Source organism: Phyllostomus discolor, chromosome 3 (assembly GCF_004126475.2).
Source record: "Phyllostomus discolor isolate MPI-MPIP mPhyDis1 chromosome 3, mPhyDis1.pri.v3, whole genome shotgun sequence".
Lineage (NCBI taxonomy): Eukaryota > Metazoa > Chordata > Mammalia > Chiroptera > Phyllostomidae > Phyllostomus > Phyllostomus discolor.
In genome coordinates this window covers 97,171,422-97,190,700 of record NC_040905.2, presented here as the reverse complement: position 1 = coordinate 97,190,700, position 19,279 = coordinate 97,171,422, and the positions used below count along the sequence as shown (strand labels likewise).

Below are 19,279 nucleotides of genomic sequence, written 5' to 3'. Positions count from 1 at the left end.
TGGCATGGACAGGAATCCGTTGACAAAATGTTCCAACTTGAGCATTCTGTGATTCAAGATCCATCCCACTCGCTGACACTGCCTCTCACAGCTGATGCTGGCAATGAATGAAACCCTCTCTTGGCAGAAAGCCACTAATAGATTAATACATGTTCTCTTGGGGAAGCTCTGGTTTTAAACAGACCGAATCTATCCCTCAGATGGGCAACAGGATGTGATTCTGTGAAAGCAGCATTGGCCCAGTCTCATTTCCTGTTGCCAGCTTGCTAGGTGACTTGGAGCAAGTAATAACTCCCCTGGGCTTCAGTTTCATGTTCGACATGCTCAAAAGTGAGTGTACACACACCAGGGAGAGCCAGAACCACCCACAGAGCAATGGGAAGAGCATGCAGGGTCACAGTCCCGTCTCCAGAGCCTTGTGCCCAGCTGCATCTCAGAATCAGAACTGTGGGGTTATAGAAAAGTAATATGTTACTTTTACATATATGACCTAATACCCTCCAGTGAGCCTGGGACAGCATCCCAAATAAACATGTGAATATTTCTACTATATACATAGTAAACATACCCACACTAAATGGGATACATACCATAAATAGCCTTCTTTTCCGTTAGGGTTAGGTTTTCTCACCTTTTAGAAAAATGTTATTAAAAAATTTATTTTTCAGAGCAGCTTTAGGTTCACAGCAAAATTGAGAGAGAGGCACACACAGTTCCCACATATGCCCTGCCTCCACACATGCACAGCCTCCCCACTACTATCTTTCCCCACGGCCAGCCGAGCTCAGAGCCTGGGAGTAACCCCACAGGATGGTCATACATTCCAAACTGGGCAGGTTGTGAGGGGTGGCCACGTCTACAGCTTCCTAAGCAAAGGTCAGTCTTTACCTTTGGTGAGCTCTGTCCATTGTTCTTATGCAGCAAGGTAACATACCTTTGAAATGTCAGAGTAATTTTCTTTTCCAGACCCCTCAAGGCAGGACCGAGTACAACTCCAATACATCCCACTATTATCTTTTTACCAGCATGCCATTTCTATTTCGTTTAAATGTTACATGTTAATGATCTTGTACCCAGCACTGTACCCACTGATGTAAAAGAGGTAGGTATCTCTCCATTTTACTCCTTATCCAATCCTAGAGATCTCCCCTTTTTACTTTTTCCTGCCTCCTTAATCCACTACCAATGGATTGCATATAACCTTCCTTATGTTTTCTCCTTTGATTCCAAATGTAGAAAAAGAAATACAAAACTGCCATTCCCTAAGATGCTTTCTGCAATTTTTGGAACATTCTTCAATGTTCTCAGGTCTGGTCTCCAGCTTTAGTGCAAATAAACTCTAAAAAACTCTAAAAACTCTTTAGAGAAAACTCTAAAGTTTTCTTTGGTTTGGACTTTTTTTCATCAACAAATCAATGAACCTACATTGAGCATCATCATTGTCATCCAAAGTCCATTGTTCACATTGGGGCCATTAGGGTTCATTCTTGGTGATTTGAATTCCCTGGGTTTGGAAATCACCTTTACTGGCATTTCAGAACTGCAGGTAAAAGATTAAAAGCCTCTATTACAAATTCCGTTACAGTAATGTATATGGATCTGAAAACAAGACAAAGATATTGGGTCTAACCACATGCAAGTCATGCACCAACAGCGGCACCCCTATGGGTGGGCTGTCACGTGTCATAAGAAGATGTGGTGCCTCAGTGAGTCCAGCACCTCCATAGCCCAGAGGAGGAACCAGGAACACTCTCCCTGTCCTAGGGCTTGAGCCCAGCCCACCATGGACACACAGTGCACATGTGCCTGCCCACACAGCAACCACACTGATGCTGGGACACGGGTTTAACAAAACTAGCTTCGGTGAACAGTCAGAGACTTTGATGTTTATGGGGAACATATGCATTGAGGACGATGGTAGTTAAGACCAACAATCAGACACAGCAAAGCTGACACTTTTCCTCCCAATGAGAGCTTGTCTTTAGCCACTGTACAAGGTAAAAACAGTGACAATTTGTACAGATCCAGTAAGAAAAAATGGAATTTACAAGAAGAGTACTGTGGGCACCGATGCACTATCACAGACCATGACCATCACCTAAGAACATATCGTGCCCTGAGCTATTAGCTCAGCATAGGAGAGACCATCACACCTCGGATGACATTTTTCAATGAACTAAAACTGAAGATAAATCTCCACAATGTTTTCAGTGATATTTAACATTATATTAGAGACAATTCAAGCACCTTCCAAATTGCTCCCAAACTAAATGATACGCATTTTGATTGTCTTTTAAGGTTTTTCAACAGCAAAAGGTAAGGAGCCAACCTGGAAAGATGCTTGTGCTTGGACGGCAGGGAAAATGAGCCAGATGTGCTAAACAATTGGCCGCACACTAAATGCTTTTCTTTGCAGCAAAAACCCTTGGAAAATGTATTGAAAACATTGGTGACCATTTGAAGAGAGGACGCTGAGAGAGATGCGTGAGCGTGGAGGTCGGCTGTGCCGAGGTGAGGGTTTCTCAGCAGGTCTCAGTGTGTGGCATTTGCTAGAGGCCGTCTCCATCATGACTTGGGTAAAGTGCTATTTCCTATGGATCAATTAACAAAAGATATGCAGTAATTTCATATTCTGAATTAAAGAACTTCTTCAATGAGAACCTTGTTCCAGTGTAACTTCTGATGGCATGGCTGCTCTCCCTGCATAAGAGCAGGGTGTAGAGGGAGCAGGTGCACAGAGACATCATCAGCACAGTGAAATCCATTCACTCCATCATCCCTGACAAGTGACCGCAGCAAAGGGCCCCAAAGGCTTCCGGATATCAGTTGTAAGAACATAAGATACTTAAAATGTACTTAACTTCACCAAACTTCTTTAATAAGAAGGGCAGTGATCTAAATCTTCTGGAATACCCAGAATTTTTCTGGTTATCTTAGGTCAAAGAACTTGAGAAGAGTTGTAAATTTAAAAATAAATTACAGTAATCACCCATCATCCACAGGCAATACATACCAAAACCCCCAGTGGATGCCTGAAATCTCAGATAGTAATGAACCCCATATATAGTATGTTTTCCTATGCATACATACCTATGATAAAGTTTAATTTATACATTAGGCACAGTAAGAGACTAACAACCATAAGTAATAATAAAATAGAACACTTACAACAATATACTGTAATAAAAGTTATGTGAATGGCTTTGGGGCCATTGCTAAGTACAATAAGAGCTGAACACAAGCCCTGTGATATTTTGACACTCAATCTGATAACCAAGATGGCTAAGCAACTAGTGGAGGGGGAGAGAGAACGCAGCATGGATATGCTAGAGAAAGGGGTGGCTCATGCCCTGGGTAAGACAGAGCAGGATAGAGTAAGATTTCATCATGCTACTCAGAATTTAAGATTTATGAATTACTTATTTCTGGAATTTCCTATTTAATATTTCCAGACTGTGATTGACCAGGGGTAACTGAAACCACAGAAATCAAAACTAAAGGTAAGTATGACTGCAGACTACTGTATGTATTTTTTTAAGTTCAGAATTTGAGGGTATGTTCTTGGATGACCAGTGACTCTCAAGAACATATGGCACCCAGCAGATATTTGCAGGAAAAATAAACATACTTAATTTGTCTCTCAAGGTAAATATGACATTTTAACCATGAATGAAAAAGCAGTGCTTTCCAAAAACAAAACAAACTTGTACTACTGGAGAGGCATTTTGAAAATGGATGTTTGGAAACATTTCCATGATTATTTGTGGTTAAAAACACTATAATTTTTTTAATCCTCACCTGAGGGCATTTTTTCATTGCTTTTAAAGAGAGAGGAAGGGAGGTGGAGAGAGAGAGAGACAGAGAGAAAAACATCGATGTGGGAGAGAAACATCAATAGATCAGTTGTCTTCTCATAAGTGCCCCAACTGCAGATCAAACCCACAATCCAGGCATGTGCCCTGATCAGGAATGGAACCCTCAACATTTTGGTCTATAGGATGATGTTCCAACCAACTGAACCATACTGGCAAGGGCAAAAATGCTGTAATTGGATTTATAAAAACTCATTATCTGCCCACTTCAAAGACTTGGGAATAGATTTTTCCAGTCTTTTTTTTTTTCAAGAAAATTTTTTAAAAATTTACTCTGGGGCAACCCTAGGCCTGGTACCCACTCCCTGCCCTGAGCAGACTTGTGTTGCAGTCCAGGGTAACTGATTCTTCTTCTGTGGGCAAAGGAGACTAACCTGTCTAAAATATGTGGGCTCAGAGGGCATGCCTTTTGACCTCACACTCAGTTCAAGAGCCCTCTCTGCAGAGCCCTTTAGAAGGGAATGCCAGTCTCTGTGTGAGCACACCTCACAGGGCAGCCTCTCCATGGGTACAGAGCTCTCGTGGTTGCCAGGTACTCCAATGACAGCCTCCCTGTATTTCAATTCAGTTTGACTCAACAAACAAAGTCAGTGCACAGGGTTAGCCTCTGAGAAGATAAGACACTGTCCCTGCTTTCAGTATTTGGGGATGATAGGGGAACTTAGACTCTCTGACACAGGGCAGAATGTGACTTTGAGTTTAACAGAAAGGTCAATGGTGTGGGAACGTGGCAAAAATAGACCATTACTGTGGGTGTGGAGGAAATCAGGGAAGCTGCATGGAGGAGGAGGGTATTTGAATTGGGCTTTGAAGACTTCAGCAGATGTGCTGACTATCCTTGGATGTCTCTCAAACTCATCCCTCCTCACCAGGCTCACTGCTCCGCTCTGGTTCCAGCCTCAGCAGAACCTTACCTGTGCTAGTTCTCTGGGGAATTTTCTAGTCTTTTAAACATCTTCCAAATGAAGAATTTCAGTGGGTTTCAAATCCATGTGTTAAAAATATAAAAATGCAGCACCTTTCCAGTTAGTTTGCAAAAACAAGTGGGTGACATCATGAAAAATGGAAATTTACTAGCTGAATTTCAATAAAACCCATTGCATAATACATGGGTAGAGCTGGAAAATGAATATCATAACTTAGTAAGCACCACCATCTGTGAACTTCTTCCCCTTGGGTCTACATATCTTCAAGAGGTATGTTTTCAGCTACTGAAACCAAAAATAAGTGAATTAAAACCAGACATTTGAGTTACCGTATCACAAAAAACTAAATCAAGATTTTGAAAATAATAAAATATACCCGCTAATGCTATCCTCATTGGTAATATCACTAGTAATGATATTTTAATGAGAACAAAAAGGTTTCTTATCTATTAAATAAAACATTATAAAACTATTCATAAGCATTGCTTATCTCATTTCAATTCATGTTTTTGCATATAACCCATCAGCACTGTGATGTACACATATAATTTATCAATAAACAAATGTACAGTTATTGGGTATGTATGCTCAAAAATTTTTACCAATAGGTATATGCAATTTAAAAAAATGAGATCACAATCTGTTAAATGGGGAGACCACTTACATGACTCACCAGTTAATGAGAGAAAAAATAACATGAAAACGCTTTCAAAGAAGAGCATAGTGCCAAAGGGAGGCAAAGCATTATAAATAAAGGGAGGGGTCTAAGCTAGAATGAACTGTTAGTATTTCTGACCCCACTGGTCAAAAACCTGTGCCACTTTGGCCTCATCCAAGCTGAAGGTGTCCAGTCTTCATTCTAACACAGCTTCACTGAGCAAAGGCAATAGCTTAAACACCATTACAGGAGGCATGTTTAACCTATGTAAGAGGAAATCTGTGAGGAATGCTATTATTTAAAGAGGGAACTTAAGAGCTCATTAAAATAGGACACATGCCTGGAAATCCTGCCTGTAAGTTTTACTCACCATATGTAATAACCTCGAGGTACTGGTTCTACTTTTGGGGGTTTTTTTCCTTCCTACTTTATTATACAAACTTTATAATGATGTTGGTGATTAGCAGCTACTGTTGCTGAATTCCTATCTAATGCCAGGCCCAAAGGGAGCATAAATTACCTCAGCTTCTCACAACACATTCAGAAAGTGCCAGGGAAGCAGAGCTGAAGGAGACTGAATGGGGAGGTAGTTACAGTGTCACCTTTGAAGTCAAATGCACAGATTTGGAAGCCCAATTCTGCTCCATATGACAAGTTGTCCAGCTCTCTTGCCTGTCTGTAAGTCCCTTCCTGGCGGGGGACAGAGAGGACTAAATCAGCCATCTGATGTGAGAGAGGCTAAGAACAGAGGCTGTGGGGGAAGATGAGCCAGTAATGTTATGAAGTGCTGTTATACCCATTTTATAGATAACAAAACTGAAGTAATTCAGTGACAAAACTGGGACTTGATTCTCAGCAGAATTATAATAATAATGAAGATACCTAAAAAAGGAAAACAGTAACTCCTACTTTTATACATGAACCCATCACACATTCTGCATGTTCCTTCCTGGTCCTATTCATATGTACATACCTCTATTTTATATATAAATCATAGCATGAACAACATCTTACATTATGCTTATTTTCACTTATGTCATAAAAGGTTATTTCCGATAGATTTATCTTTCTCTGTGGTATTCATAATTATAATCTTAATGAATGGAGAGTACGCTGTGATTCGATATACCATAATTTAAATGACCATTCCATTCCCGCTGGTCTTTTCAGTTGCTTCCAAATTCTCAGCATTAAAAGCAATGAGGCAATCAGCATTTCCATGCATGTGGCACTTTCCTCCTTTCAGATTGATTGCCCTAAGATAAATTCCCAGAAGGGAGATTACTGGTTCAGAAGACATGAAATATTTTTTATGGCTGCTGATATGTACTTCCAAATGTCTTTCCAAAAGTGTGACTCTGAATTTACAAGGCTACCAGCTAGCCGGGAGTCTGTGGGTCTAGGCAAAAGCTCAACCATATTGGGTGGCAAGTATTTGCTGGAAAAAATTCTGCTCTCTGTAGACTTTGCAGTCCGTGCTGGCCTTCTCCTGTTGGTTTCTCTTGCTGTCACTGAGTCTTGTACTTTTTTGTCTTTCAAATTTTCCATCCCCAGAAAGCTAATTTGAAATACTAATTTACACACAGACCTCCCTTTCGCTATCTGTAGCCTTTGACCATCAGAAAACCAGACAGCCCAATTCCCAAGCAGTTCAGTCCCCAGCATCTACAGAATAGTACACCATCATAGACTCCTGAGAAGTGGCCCTTGGGTGTCTGGGGTGCCTGCAGAGCCCCCACACATTCGTGGCAGGGTGATGTTTCCCCAGCTGCACTGGGCCTGGTGCTATGTGCTCTGCTGCCTGCCTCCTCCTTTCCAAGCAGCCCAAGAACAATGGGATGTGCCCACAGGGTCACCACTGACATGGACTCCTTCAGACCTGCACCCTCCTTTATGTCCTGGGTGGCAAACACTGCAAACTAAAAATGGTACAACAGTCTGTCTCACAAAACCAAGATGGCTTTTAAAAGTCTGTCTTTCAGTGCCCGTTCTTAGCATAGCCCCCATTGAATCCTCCACTTATTTACCTACTATACAATGTGTGTTCAGTTTGAAAAACCCACAGACTTTAGTCACATTATTTGTAGGCTAGAATGAAATTTCCACAGAGTAGGTGGATGGAAGACAAGGGTGACAGGGTGCCCAAGAATTAGAATGTAATGACTGAATGGTCTATTGTTTGTGAGTCAATAAACAACACAAATGCCATGAGGCATTTGGGAGTGTCTAGGGTAGGGCTATGTGACACAGATTAATGGCTTTATCTAAGAAATACTCATTTCTCATTAGGGGTCCTTCCCAATAAATACATGGTTTATTTGGTTGATTTCTAATCCAAGTTTTAGCAACAGTAGAGATCCCAGTCTCTGTTTTCATCCTAAGATTTTGTTACCATGAAGGTCTCATGTAATCTCTCTTTTGTTCCTCATCACAAGCCTAACAGGTTGGCACTTCTATTATCCCCATTCTACAGATGGAAACAAAGAGGCTGAATAACTTGCCCAAGGTCACATAGCTGATAGAGAGCAGAGTTAAGGTTCAAACTTAGATCTGTGTGACTCCAAAATCTTAGCTCCTCAACACCACACTCGTTGTCTCTCTTAATGAAATGAATGAGCAACAAAACCAAATACTGTGGTGCTGCAACTCTACAGGCAAGGAATTGTTAACAGTTCCTTGGTGTTCAGTCAATGACAATGACAGCTTTACCGTGGATGATGGCAGACACATGGTGAGGCTGAACAAGAGGGAGAAAAGAAGGATGTACTGAACTAGAAGAGTTCAGAGTGTGGCTGAACTGCCAGGGGAAATGTGCACTGAGCAGGGGGGGCGTGGAGTGGTGGGGGTTGGACCTCAGCGCAGGTTTGGGGACAGGGTGACAGGAGACTCAAGGAGGAGACTGGACTGAAGACCAAAGGTGGGTGGCCAGAAAACACACAGGCCCATCCTAATGAGATGGAGATAGCATCTCCCAGAGTCAGAAACAAAGAGGGGGTGGCTTCTTTCACACCTGGAAGAAACCTAGGCCAAGCCTTCCATGTCTCTCTTTACCTCCCTCAGTTTAACAGAAATTGCTCTAATAAGCCAGTGACTCCTGCAGTATCCTTTCTCTGCCAGCACACAGCCCAAGGTTGACCCTCCAAACTGTTCTCTCACTTTCATTTCAACTCTCAAGTACCCCATCCCCCCAGAACACCACTCAGCCGAACCACACACTGGATCAAGGCTAAAATCCAGCCCCTCTGGACCTACATCACTGTGGTCTAGATTTCCAGAATCAATCACAGCAGCATGTGGAATGCTGCTACAATTCATTTTGGAAGTTCTAGCTCCTCATCTGGGCAGCTTGGTCAACACTTATGCAGGTCTTTTTTTTTTTTAATTGAATTTATTAGGGTAAAATTAGTTCACAAAGCCATACAGGTTTCAAGTGTACAACTCAACAAATCAGACCACTGGTGTCAGCAGATGCCCTTGCCACCTACCTCACTGATTCCACCAAGCTTATCTCCCTCCCTCAGCTTCTGGATGTCCACTTAATACCAGATCATCTCTCCCTCCCTCCTTCTGGTCTAAAAGGATGAAAGGTTTGTCCATCTGTTCAATAATCAAGCAGCCCAATTTCATTCTTACCACCCTCCCCGCTTCTTATGGACTGTGTTCTGTCAGCCAGCCTCCTCTTCTCTGCATCTTCACCTTTTCCCTCAGTCTTAACTCTCTCTCTTTGTAACCTCTAGATCTGATCCCTCCTTTCCCAAAGAAAGGCACAGCACACACTTCCTGTAACCCTGTGCCTTTGCCTCCTTTCCCCTCACTCTGCAATCCAATTTCTTAAACTAGCCATCCACATCAGCTCCATTTTCCCATTTTCTCACTTCATATCTCAACCCACTTCAATCTGGCTTCCACCCTTGCTCCATGAAGCAGACCCATGAATTGTCAAATCTAGTAGTGATATTTCAGTACTTATATTAATGGACATTTTTCATTTTTGGATGAATTTGGATACTGTTGATCAGTATCTCCCTGAAATCTGTTCCCAAATGTATCGAAAAGACTCAAAGAGAAAAACAAGGGTAAGAACAAAGGGTAGAAGTTAGAAAGAAGCAGATTTCTGCCTGCTGGAAAGATTTGTGGTGCAATTAAGAATCACCAACAGCCCTGGCTGGGTGGCTCAGTTGGTTGGAGCACTGTTCTTTGCACCAAAATGTTGCAGGTTTGATCCCTGGTCATGACATATACTTAGGTTGCAGGTTCGATCCCCAGTTGGGTTGTGTACGGGAGACAACTAATTGATGTTTCCCTCTCATATCAATGTTTCTCTTTCTCTCCCCCTCTCCCTCTCACCCTCTCTAAAATCAATGAGCATATCCTTAGGTAAGGATTAAAAAAGAAAAAGGATGACCAACAACACAGTTACATGATGATGCTGGAAATCAGACTGGCCAAATTGACATGCAGAAATAGATATCAGTGAAGAGTGGACTACAGAGATGATCTAGAAGATTTTTTCTAACTCTAGGATCCTAATGGCTTAAGTGAGTGGAGGCCACAGGCTGAAGAAATAAGGTGTCATTCATTTCCACTGGTTGTCTTTAACTGGGGTGAGGACTTGGCCAACTTCATAATTCAGTGAACACTGGGTACCTTCTACAGCAGCCCCAGTGACAGGCACCTGGGCAATCTAAAAGGGTGTGAGTTAGGGTACAATTTCGACTATGCATGACGGAGACTTAAAACGACACTAGTTGCAAGAAGGCAGGTGGCAGTTTTCCTTGGCAAAGTTCTTGAGGTCCCTGGCTCTTCCCCGCTGTGCCTAGCTTGTGGCTCAAAACTACATCCACATCCAGCCAGGGGTAAGAGGGACAGGGAAGGGGACAGGGAAGGGGAGTACATTCCGCTTTCCTTTAAGGACAGCTGAAACAGCATATGGCACACACTCCATTAGTGCATGTCCCTGTGACATATTGCAAGGGCAGCTGCAAATGCAGTGTTCTCTGGGTGGCCATGTGCCCAGCTACACTATCTGTCTCTAGGGAAGATGGGGAGCTCAGACCAGGGGGCAGGGAGCAACTAACAATCTTTGTCACAAAGGGTGAAGGGCACAAGGAAGCATGATGCCTGTCCCCAAGGATCTTGCTTACTCCCATCAGAGCCTTCCCAGATGAAACCAAGGAGGAGAGAAATGCCCAGAAGGCAAAGTTAGTCATCCAAGGTCATCCTTGGGAATGTTAACTTTTGAAATATGCTAAATATTTGGCAAAATAAGCACTTGCAAAGATCTCATGGATAAGCTCAGAACCCAAGAAACAGAACCCCTTGGTCCTCCAAATGCTGCTAGAAAGCATATTTAATATATGAGAATGTGTCTTATCTAGTTCTAACTGACAATTCCAGCTGAGACAGCTGGGGCAACACGTGTCTATTTCAGGCCCTTCCTCAGGCACTATGCAGGAGCTCCTCGGTAAGGACCCCAAAGGCAGCCTGCTTTTAATGTTCCATCCTCAAAGGAAAAAAGTGGGAGATGTCAGTTCTGTGTAACTGTGAGGCATTCTTTTATTTCAATATGTACAAGGTCCCTTAAAACACTCAAATTTAAGGAATCTGAGTTGTAGCTCCCAGCAACTCCAATGTAATATAGGACAAAAAGATGACAGCTTATTTTTCATAAACTCTGCAAACAACCACTTCCTCTGACTCTAAAGTCACTTATCACTCTATTCTTGAAGAGTAATAATGTAAAAATCATTTTCTAGCTACACTCCGTATTTCCTAAATGGATGGCTTAAATTTCAAAGTAGGAGCTGGTAAAGTTATTTTCAAATCTGTTTGTGGAGCTTGATCATGTGGTCCAGCTCTCTGTACATCTAGTCTGAGGCCTGGAGTGAGAAAAATCCTGGGCTCAGTGCGGCTGAGCTGCTTCAGAGGCAGCCTCTGCTCCTTTTAAATAAAAGGTCATGGGTGACACATCACTGGCCGTCTTGGTAATGATACCATACAGGGACCCTTGTGTAAGGAAGAAGAAAGATTTTTCTATCAGTTATCCATCGTTGCATGGCAAATTACTCCAAAATGTGGCGTCTTAAAACTACATGTATTATCTCACAGTTTCTATGGATCACAAATTTGGGCATGGCTTAGCTTGGGGCTTCTGACTCCTGGTTTCTCTTTAGATGGCAAGCCAATCAAAACTGTCAGCCAGGGCTGCTATCCCATTTGAAGACTCAACTCGGGGATGAGTGGAATTCTCTGGCAGGCTCATGCACATCTGTTGGCAGGTCTTCGCCACTTGTTACATGGATCTCTCCACAGACCTGTTTCACGCATGGCATAGCAGCCAGGTTCTCCCAGGCCCAAGAGAGTGAGAGAGAGTATGCCCCAGGTGGAAGTCATGCATCACTTTTGCTGTGTTGCGCTCATTAGAAGGAGTCAGTAAGTCTGGCCCACACTCAAGGGGAGAGGGTTACATAAGGGTGCAAATGCCAGAGGCAGGGGCCCCTGGGAGGTGGCCTACCACGACTTCCTTGTGATAGCACAGGTAGGGCTTTCACTCCATATAACGAGAGGCATCATTTCATTGTTTCCCTGGGGGCCAAGATAAAACATAGAATCCAAGAAATTCATAAGGTTGGGGAACCTGCATTCCACAGGCCTTTGATATTTAACCCAGTGATTTAATAAAGAATGAATGTAGCTAGATGCAAATGTAAAAGACTTCAGAAGCCACCTTTCTCCCCACGCCTCACATTCCCTGCCTTCACCCCAGAACCAGAGTGACCGTCTTGACTGCAGTAGTGGAGAAGAGTCCTTGCTCCAGGCCAGGCCCCTTTGAGCTCTCTCTCTCAACTTTCTCTCTGTTCTGCCTGCCACAGAGAGGGTGTGGCTCATCTGCCCTTTGTCATGGGGAATGAATGTGCTGTCTCACAGGAGAGCTGGCCAGCTCTGGCTGTATTTGGTAGGTAAGTTTAATTCTGGGGTCAAGTATAGAAAACCCACTGTGGCCACAGATCTACGCCTCACCCTTCAGGCTAGCATCTTTTACTAATAAAGTACATTTTTTTTTACTTCATTGGCCTGGTTCTCTTTTGATTTCAAGCTTAGGAAGGGGAGACAGAAGTGCCAGTAATTACCCTTGCCAACCAGCCCCATCACACACTAAGATCCAGTCACCTAGTCCACATCTTTACTTTACAGGTGAACAAACCAAGGCACTATGAGATGGGGCAGGGCTCGCATAAACACCCCTGAAATCCCCGAACTCCTGTTTAGCCACCAACTACTACGTGCTAGGCTCTGTGGTGAGGCCTGAAAAGAAGAGATCTTCACATTCTGCCCTAGGAAAATGACTGGATTCCTCTGAGCCCCAATTCTCTCACCTTGAAATTGGGAAGCAAGGGAAATGAAGCCCATGAAGTTGGTGCAGAGTATACAGTAAACATCAGCAAATATCAGCTATTCTTCCCACCATGAAGTCTGTAGTTGGGAAAGCCCATTCAGGTTACAAATGGGTACGAAAAGACTATCTCTAAAGGTCAGTGTGAAGGATGATGATTCAATTTGCCTACAATCTGATGAACTTGGCATTGCTTCTTCCTTCAGTGACTTATCACCCCCCCCTCCCACTCTCCACCCCCCTCCCCAAGAATGTGTCAGTATGTCTGTGTGTTGTTGTGAGGTTGAGATTCCCTGGGGGTGCTGGGAGCACCCATGGGATTTTTCCAGGGTACCAGCAGGCCAAGATGAAGAGCTGTGGCCACTCCCTCAAGGACACTCAGTGAGCATGTAGCAGAGACAAAAATAGATCCGAGTATGGATCATTTCCTTTCCTGGGCCAGCTTTCTTTCCTTTTCTCCTTCTAATGATTTAGATGATTATTTTTTTCCCTAGCATGACCATCAGCTATTACAGCAGGTGCAGTTTTTGTAAACACCCCACAGAAGTGCTATGAGTGAGGTCAAGGGCAGGTGCCCCCACTGGGGGCTGGCCCGGATTCTGTGTTTCTTGTCATTGTCAGTGCATTGCAGATAGCCAACACAGCCTGGAGGTTTCATCTGGAGATCCAGACGCAATTGGTGGTACAGCGAACACCGGCTGGCCCCTCCCAGGGGACATCTGGAGCTCTGGGGCAAAACAATGCAATCACCCAATTCTGGGGAAAACAAGCAGGCTTAAGGACAGGCAAGGGTGCCAGGTTGCATGGTGTGCAGAGCCCTAAGAAAGCACCCTGCCAAGGAGGCTGGGCCCACCCAGCACTGAGGCTGTAAGGAGCATGGTCCTACTGCTGAATCCCTGTACACTGGCCTTAAAAAGGCGCCACCACTGCCTCTGACAAGGTACAGTCTGCTTTCTAGTGTATGCAGTCCCTGTTTTCCTAATTCAGCATTTGGATCTCGATTTCACACCAATCAAAATAAAAATACCCCAAGGGAAGTCAGCAATGAAGCCTTATCCACGATTTAAACCTCAGTGTGCACAAGTGTGTCATCGCCTTTCCTGAGAGAGCAGACTTCTCAAGGCAAAGGAGACAACAAGGACACGGGGAACCGGGTGGCAGGAGGTTGCCCTGAAGTGGGACGAGCACAAAACACCCCTTCCTATGCTCCATTATGCTGGCCCCTGGGGACATAGGTCACAGGCCTGACAAAGTGGAGGTTTGCTTTCATTTGGTGGAAGATCCACTTTCCATCTCTGGGAGCCTGAAAGGGGCGATGGGAGCTGGCTTTTCAGTAGAAATGGAGAAAAATATCTGATGGTTCTTTGTCTTTTTCCTCTGTGTTTTCTGGCTGTATCAGAACTAATTCTACATAACAGTGGTTCTGTCAAATGCCTTCTTTTCTCCCCCGCCCCTTGCAGTACTGGACAAAGATTTCTCATTTCATACATCATTTATTCCAGTGGTAACACCATCCAAGTCACTTCAGGCCCTTAGCAAACAAAAAAGCAAAATGAAATTCTATTTCAGTATTAAGAATAGAGACACTGGGTGATGGGGACTTCTGTGTAGTCAACAAGCCATGAGCCGAGGGTCTTATCCCCGACTGAGAGCAAAACCCAAGATGGACAGACTACATGTTTTACCCCTATGGCCAAAGTCAAAACTTAGTGTCCTCTCAGTAGGTAGGAGACCCAAGAGTGACTATGTGGGAGAAGGCATGGTACAAATCCCCCAGCCCCCAAACTCAGGAGTCAGCAACCATAATATTGAAATTTGTTTCAACAAGGGGAATAAAACAATCTGGTATGATACTGTGGTTTGTCACTGTAGAATGCTCCATAAGAACATGGTTAATTATTACCATGGATGAAATCAAGACCCAATCCAGAACATTTGGCCAGTGCATAGGAGTTAGTTTAGTTTCTCTCCCTTTACCCACCCTGTCCTTCCCATTCAGCTTGTCCTCTAAAATTAAATGTAATGTCAGCATACACTAGCTCAGAAATCCATTGTACAAAGTCACCTGAAAGAGAACAGATAGCTCCCAGACTATAGCCTGGCTGACTGTGTTAAACCATCTAAAGCAAGAAGTACATCAGCATGGAACAGGAGCCCTAATGTCAAGACCACTCCTCCGTGAGGCTACACAGATGCAGCCACTATCCTAGATGTGCCTGCCATGACATGCTGATTCATCTTCTGTCTCCCTGGTATGGGTTCCAGGCTCACAAAGTAACCTTCTGGCTATTCTTTGGCTTTCCATATGGTCAATGGAGAGCTCTTGGTGCTGGTCATGCTAACACAAACCTTCTAAGCCTTGGAGCAGTTATATCCCTCTGTGCCATTTAACTCATCAGCATTCTAGACTCTTTCTGTTGAGCGTGACTTTCTCTCATACAGGCATGGTCTTTGGAGCTTCCAAACAGAGCAAATTTAAAAATAATCATAATAGCCAAATATAAAAGACAACTATATATATATGAATGAATAACACAGAACAAGATGCTGATAAAGGATGCTGATAAAGAATGATAAGTAAGGGTTCCCCAGTCCTGCTCTCTCCTCTCCCTCTTACACCTCACCCCAATTCTGTGAAAACTGGATGTAAGCCTATGAGGTGGGGAGTGGCCCACAGCCCAGCACTGCCATCTTCAAAGCCCACAAGCTCAGGCCTGTGGACATCTCAATAACTTAGACTCCACACTTGGAGAAGGAGGTGTGAGAGAGGTGTGTGGAAGGAGTGTGAGTGGTGGAGAGGCTGCCAGGGTTAGCCACAGAGCACCTGAGCATTTAAAGCTCAGCTTACTTCCTGTAGCAGAGCAGCTTTCGGTTCTCTGCACCTCAGTCTCTCCATCTGTGATAGAGGAAGTATAACCACTTTGCAGGGTAGTGGAGGGTTAAATGGGAGATGTGTGGGAATTTGGAATTCACCGTGGAAACTCATGCTGCTCTCAATCACCTATGAGATCGCCCTGCCTCCACTCCTACCCCTCTACCTTGTGTCTACGGCCCTTTCCCTCCTCACCTCTCTTGCTACTGCTAAAATACAAGTGACCCTGAGGCAGTCAGTGGTGACAGAGTATGCTCTGCAAGGCTGTGAGCCCCCACTGACCTTGACTGCCAAGGCCCTGAGAGGAGCTTTCACCTCGTGCACAGGAGATGAGGGTGACAACAGAAAGGGGGACAAGAAGTCTGAGAGCAGAAGGCACAGAGGCTTTGCCTCAGGGTTTTAGCAGATGACCCCTTAGTCACCTATCCCAAACTTCCTCAGTCTTCATGGACACCCACCCAGTCTCCCAGTGCTCACCATTTTCTGCAGAAATCCCAGAATTCTCCAACTTGAATGGTGATTAACAGTGTAACTCAGGAATTGCTGGGAATACTTAAGACCTTCATATGCCCCAAAGGAGATCAACCACCTAGACCCAACTTCCCCATTGCTATGGACTGAGTGTTTGTATCCCCAAATTCATATGTTGAAGGTCTAACCCCCAAACCCCCAGGTTGTTGGAGGTGGGTTTGGAGGTCAAGCCTCTCTCCTTCCTACTCACTCCGTTTCTCACCATGTGCAGACACTGAGAGAAGGCAGCCATCTGCCAGTCAGGAAGAGGGCTCCCACCAGACCCCACTGTGCTGGTACCCTGATCTTGGACTTCCCAGGCTCTGAGTCAGTGATTCTCAAATTTGAGTGTGCATCAGAATCCCCTGAGGGCTTGTGAAAACACAGATTGCTGGTCCCTACCCCAGAGTTTCTGATCCTGTAGGTGTGAGTGGGGCCTAAGGGTTTACATTTCTGACAAGTTCCTCGGTAATGATGATGATGCTTGTCCAGATATCACACTTTGAAAGCCTCTGTTATATGTGACACATCTTTGGACATACCCATGTGGGGATGTGCAGAACCAGCAGTCCATAGCCCCCCAAATTCATCCAGGGGTGGGTCTGGATGAGGGGTGAGGTACCCTTCATACCTCATTGGCAGAGCCTACTGCTCATAATGCTCTCTTCTTGCCAGTGCCCAAACATCAGTGTTCACTAAGTGTGCTGCTAACCCAGCCTCATTCCCAGCACCCAGTTCTCTCCATTCCAGCCTCCTCTGCAGCTAGGGGTAGTCATGAGCTAGTGCTCTGACCAAAGGAACAAAGGGAAAGTCTGCTGGAGGGAGGGGGTTGTTGAGAGACCTATTATTCCCCTGATACTGGTGCCAACTTCCCTCCCTCTTTCTTGAATGGAGGCAGAATGGCTGGAGCTATGGCATCCTCCTTGCAGCCATGAGGGAATTCCTGACATGCAACTTCTGGCCCTAAGAGATAGGAACACATTCCCAAATTCTTGGTCATGAATAAAACAAACTCTTATTTAATTTGCTCTTGGTCAGTTTTTTGTTTCTTGAGACTGGAAGCATTCTTAACTGATATGCTAATACTCCACTTTAATTTAAACAAATTATCTCATATTTAGACATTCAGCATGTCTCATGGGCAGATACAGAGATGCACAGAGCAAAAGCAGCAGTAATACAAGGAACACCCTCATCTTTCTCTCCTCTAGTCCAAACCCACTGCACTCCTGGCAAACAGGCCCAGCTGGCCTCTGGCATGGTCAGTCTGAGCCCATCAGACATGTAGGTTGCTGCTATTGGCTTCATCCTATTATTCTCCTTCTACTTGTGGGATGACCCAAGTGGGAACCCACCCCACCCTGGGCATGGCTTGTTACTGACATGGAACTGAACAAATAGTGCAGATGGATTCCATGATTTCTCGCAGCCCCCACATGTAACTAGGGCCCAATTACTAAATTGACCTGACATTTGCTGGTTTGAATTAGGAGCCCTTCAAAGAGTCCAGCTATGCTATACTTCTGTTTGTCTGGATATCAGGGACTGATGGGGACAGCCGGGAGACTCTCCTCCACAGCAAGAAGAAGAATGGCTCATGAGTGTCCCTAAATTTGATTCACATTTGTGGATTTCCCTGGTTGCCCTTAGCCTTCAGACCCACTGGCTACCAGACAGGGAAACTCAGAAATAGCACAGCCTGTGGCCAAACCACATGACCGACAGCTGCTCAAATGTGCTGTGGCTGCTGAAAGATCCAAAAAACAAAAAAAGAGATGACTAGGATCCAGACTGGGCTCATCATGCCCTTACCCCAAGGCCACTAAGGTCAGCATCCTGACAGTCAGGGTGGGAGGGGCCTCCCACATGAATTCTAGGTCAGTGAACAGCCTTCTGGCTACAGCTCTCAATAAGCAGTGGCTTCAGCCAAGAGAGACATGGAGGCAGGCAGTCCTTCAGAGCTCTGGGTTGGATTTCTGTGAGTCTCTTGGACATCTGCCCATGACAGTAAAATTACTACATCACCTCCAAGAATCAAGTCTTCCCACAGCAGCACCCATGCAGAAAAGCAGGAGAAAGAGCAAGAGGACGTTTTCCTGTGTTGCTCTCTTTGTTAGAGAAGGAGGTAATTCCCAGATGCCCACTGCTGACATGCCCCTTACCCCATGGACCAGACTGAGCCACATCACAGACCAGCTAGGTGCAGGAGAATGAACTATAACAAAGCTGTTGGCCAACCAAGGAGGATCAAATGGGTGCCCTGACAGGGAGAAAGAGGGCTATTATAGACTGAAGAATGCTCCAAAGATGGCAGGTACTTATTTGGGAAAGAGGTCTCTGCAGATGAGACCAAGTTAAGAATCTTGACATGGGGAGATTATCCAGGTGGGCCCTAAAAACCCTCACAAATGTCCTTATGAGAAACAGCAGAGGCAGATTAAACAGACGCATACAGGAGAGGAGAAGGCGAGGCAAACACAGAGCAGAGAGATCTGAAGATGCCAGCCTTGAGCAACAGAGTAATGCTGCCATGAGCCAAGGAATGCTGGCAGCTAGCAGAGGCTAGAAAAAGAAACAAATTCTCCCCCAGAACATTCAGGAATAGCAAAGCCCTGCCAACACCTTGATTTTGATCCAATACTGATTTTGGACATCTGGACTCCAGAACTGTGAGACAATGAATTTCTCTTGTTTTAAGTCACTAAGTGTGTCATAATTTGTCACAGTACCCACAGAAAATGGTTACAGGGGAGAATGGCTTCTAACAGGAAACCAGTTGTCAGCCCAAGTTTTCCTCCCTAAGATTCCCACCTCTCTCTCTTTCCCACCTCAATGCCCCCCACACATGCACACACATGCACACATGGAGCAAGGTCCTCCTGAATCTCTGCCCTGATACATCCTGAAGATGGGTCCCTGGAGTAAATACAAAGCAGGGGGCCACTGTTTGCTTCCCCACTGGGGTCAACAATACCAAATGCTTTCTATTTGTGAGAGTGAAAGGGAGTCTTGGGAATAAGGCATTGGACAGGCCACCAGCAAGGAAGC

At 44.6% G+C, this 19,279-nt stretch overlaps 1 protein-coding gene across 1 annotated transcript in view; it reads right to left on the bottom strand.

Annotated features, from left to right (window-relative positions):
* Positions 1-19,279, bottom strand: part of GALNT17 (polypeptide N-acetylgalactosaminyltransferase 17) — a 428,715-nt gene that overhangs the window by 341,700 nt on the left and 67,736 nt on the right. The gene's annotated exons all lie outside the window — the stretch shown is intronic.